At 37.1% G+C, this 4093-nt stretch overlaps 1 protein-coding gene across 3 annotated transcripts in view; it reads left to right on the forward strand.

Annotated features, from left to right (window-relative positions):
• Positions 1-4093, forward strand: part of b3gat1a (beta-1,3-glucuronyltransferase 1 (glucuronosyltransferase P) a) — a 127130-nt gene that overhangs the window by 60641 nt on the left and 62396 nt on the right. For all 3 annotated transcript variants that reach the window (XM_014019946.1, XM_014019947.1, XM_014019948.1), the window contains exon 2: positions 2423-2654. The gene's annotated coding sequence lies outside the window, so the exon portion shown is untranslated. The remainder of the gene's footprint in view (positions 1-2422; positions 2655-4093) is intronic.

Here is a 4093-nt window from a genome sequence, read left to right on the forward strand (position 1 = left end):
TATATATATATTGTGTGTGGCATCAGCTGGTTCTTTTCTCCCTCCACCACCACCACAGCAGCTGCCCACAAGCAGAGTCCCTACCAACACAGGGGCAGATGAGGCCCCCAGAGGAAGTCTCATCAATAATGGAGCGCGGTAGCTGTGGGAGTCATGCAGAGGAATTGTGGTGGAGTGAGAGAAAGCTGCAGCTGATGTGTTTGTCTCATTTCTCCCAAATGGACAATTTAAAAATGAAGCTGGTCTCAGAGGACTGGCATAAGAGGAGGGCAGCTATTATTAGCTCGTAGTCTGGATAAACTGGGAAATTGCCACTTGGCCATGTGCCACTTTTTTGGTCATTTTGCTCCTCGTTTCCTCAAGGCAAATGAAGTATTTAATTACAGTAATCCCTGAAATAATGCATATCACCCACAGGCTTTCATTCAAAATCAGTTTATGCTGAGGGATGACWAACTTGTAGTTGTCTAGTCAAACACTGAAATAAATGTTTTGCACATTATCATGCATTATTGAAAGATTTCACTCAGAGTATGTTTGGAATGACTCTCAACATTATTAATGTTTAACTCAATATTGGTCAAATTAACTGAGTTGCAGTGATGTTTGTCTTTGTCAGTATGCTCCAGTGACCATTTTAAATTAAACAGTTGTAGGTGAAAATTCAACTAGATCATTTGCATTTCCTGTGTGATTGTCTAACGCTGAAAGAATTGTCCTGAATAACTAAAAAAAGCCTAAAATATGAACTAGCTAAAATTAACACAAATAAATAGAAAGAGTACTTCTTTGCTGATTTAAGCAGTAAGAAGATGAAGTTATCACAAAAAGGGGAATTTTGCTGGAAAAAAGCTCAAAGTTAAATTTCACTCAGAAAGCAGTTGAAACAGGCTGATAATAGCAGAAACAAGCTGAAAGAAGCACAATAAAGTTTAATATAACAGAAGAAAAACAGAAAAGGTCAGAATGATGATATAAAAAGTGGAAAATACTAAAATCAGCAAAATAGAAGATGAAAAATATAAAGAACGGTAAAAATTTATGGACATTTTGAAAGTGTTTAAGAATATTGAAAACAGCTCAAGCAGCTCATTTTCAATGATAAAATGTTAAAATTGCATAAAAATTGAGGAATGTTACAGGCCGGAAGACAAACAAGAGGAAATGAGAGGAAAAAGGAAATTGATTATTTTCTGAGCATTTCAATAAACCCATCTGGGCTCATGTGTCAAATTCAAAGCCTGCGGGCCAAATCAGGTCCTCGTTACCATTTTATGTGGCCCTAAAGGGAATTCTTTAGATGTAAAATAGTGTTGTGAGTTCACTAAAACATTCTTCTTATGACAATGTTCAAACCAAGAAAATCACACTTGAATGTTTTAGTAATCTGCGGTTTTGAAGTGGAAAAAGTAAGCGTAAAACATAATTTGATGAAGGTCATTTGTATTTCTATAAAAATACTTTGTTATTAGGGGTGCAACGATACAGAAAATTCACAATTCGGTTCGGTTCGATACTTTAGTCTCACTCGATATTTTTTCGATACCAAAAAAAGAAATTTCCATGCCCTTTTTAACTTGTAATTTATTTAAATTAATTATGAACATTTATTTAACCTAAAAAGTACAGTTTTTTTAATTAAATGTTGCTGAAACAGCAAGTTTCTCAGTGGTTCTGTGCTCAAAAACACAGCTTAGGTGAAGTAGTCGAACACAGATCCACTGATAATTCAACACAGAGCATCTTCAGAAGACAAGCTGATAAAGTAAATTTTTTAAATCTGTGTTGTTCGATACGAGTGTGTATTGAACCTAAAGCACTGTTCGATACGGTTCGATACGGGTACAKGTATTGTTGCACCCCTATTTGTTATATAAGTGTTTTTCAATAAATATTGACAGAATCTGGCCCTTGGCCTGGGCCAGCATTTAGATTTTGGCCTCCTTGTGTAACTGAGTTTGACACCCCTGATCTAGTGGCAAAGATCACTGTTAGCTTGTTTGAGACAAGGTTGTCTCCAACAGTTAATGTTAAAGGTTTGAGCCAAATCTGGAATAATGACCTGCACTGAATGTGTGATGAATGATTGTTAGCCATAAGCACACCCAGTTTCAGAAAAATGAGCAAAATTAAAATATTTCTTGCTGTAATAACACAAAAATATCAATAGGTTTGTGTAAAACAGCAAAAATTGGTCTCGCTACAATGTTTATCTTCCCTCACAGATACGAACAGAATCACATTGAGAGACTGACAATAAGCCACTGGCTGTTGTAATTCAGCAACATCTCCTCCCAGCTGCCATTCTGCTCATTCCCCTCCTTTTTTTTTTTTTTTTTTTTTTGTTCAATGCCCTTCATTGTACGGAGAGAAAATAAGGCCCATTCTTTCTCACATCTTTCTCGTGCTCCTATTTCTCCAGGGGCCGGCCCCGAGGATGTGAAACTGTTGGGAGAGTTTGGACTGTGACACATCTTCAGGCTCCGAGTTTGACCACCTTCTTCTGCTCCCCTAAACGACACCGTTTCCAGTCAGGCCCCCGAGACAGAGTCTGGACTTGGCAGCACAGACGCCCCACCACAAAAGGACGGGAATCCAGAGGAGGAGGAGGAGGAGGGGCCTGTGTTTGCTGGGGACAGGCAGAGACACTGTTTGTGAGTATTGTTTTGTTCTCATTGTCATGGAGGGACACATTTACATACATTTCACCAGGCCTGTACAACTGTTTTTTTCTTTATTCACCTAAAATAAGGACAGCTCATAACTTGTGCRAACAATAGATGGTGGATATTGATTATTTTAGGAGCGAGGAAAATCTATCAAAGATGTTCTTCTACTGTATCGAGACAGTTTTGTTGTCTGCATAAACTGAGTCTGACCTTGAAATGTGTTTCGGTTTTGCCTTTTCACAGTTATGCCATAGTTATTTCTTCTTTTTTTATTTTCAGAAAAACTCAATTAAAAACTCCCACAAATCAAAGATTGAGGTTAAAAGTACAGTGATGGCATCTCCACCAGCTATTTGTCTTCCTCTCAGTCTCAATGTTGGACAACAGTTTTTCTTTTTACTGAATCAAAGCCACATTTTCTGCAAGAAATCAAGACGAAGAATTAGGCAGACAAAAAGGGACAAAATGATCTGACGGATCCAGTTACATCTGCTGCCTACTGTCCCTCGATGTCCTTGATGTTATTAGAGATGTATACAGTACATTTACTCAAATGTGGATCCCTTCCATAGCAAAAAAAAAAAAAAAAACAGATGCAATTTTAAGTGATGTGACTGGCCAAAAAGCTCCAGCTTTGTCACTCCCAGAAACTTTGTGGTTTGTTATCCTGTATTTTGGTGATTTTTTTCTTAGTTTTTTTTTTTCAAATCTATTTCTATTCATTTCCATTATGATTGAAAATGTGATGGGTGTTGTAATCAGAAAGTGATCTACTTTGACCTTGGAGTTCAGCTTGAATGGTTTGAAATGGTTCCTTTAGCCCTTTTTCTAAAATCCAATTAATCTGGTGTTGCACTTCTTCTTGCGTCCACATCCTGGGAAGTTGGCAGCATTCCCATGAACTTTATACTTTTTAATAATTATGATAATTATGGTCACGGGAGCATAAATCTGCATGGTCCACAGCCTTTATGTTTTATATGATTATAATTTTCTTTCTGAGCTCCTCAGACAGCTCCCACCTTTGTTTTCAACGCTTCATATTGAGTGTTGTGCACACRACCATTCCAAACTGCCCAGAGGCTCACCTCATTTGTTCCCTTTAATTAGGCTGAATGGCTGAAGAAAAGCACCGGTGATACTAATTAAGGTCAAACACTTAGTTTTGATTCATAATTACACAGCAAGAATAAATAACTTATTTAGGAATACCAGCAAATCCTTTCATACCATTGTTGTGTGTTGTTGTAAACTCTATCACACAGTAAAGGCACATAGATATGTTGGATTAGACAACTGCTTTTAGCTTAAATTTCATGAGAAATGAAGCATTGTTTCAGAGATGAAAGAATACCAACCAATTCATCCATAGATAGATAGATAGATAGATAGATAGATAGATAGATAGATAGATAGATAGATAG

The sequence above is a fragment of the Austrofundulus limnaeus genome, unplaced genomic scaffold, assembly GCF_001266775.1.
Source record: "Austrofundulus limnaeus strain Quisiro unplaced genomic scaffold, Austrofundulus_limnaeus-1.0 Scaffold236, whole genome shotgun sequence".
NCBI classification, from domain to species: domain Eukaryota; kingdom Metazoa; phylum Chordata; class Actinopteri; order Cyprinodontiformes; family Rivulidae; genus Austrofundulus; species Austrofundulus limnaeus.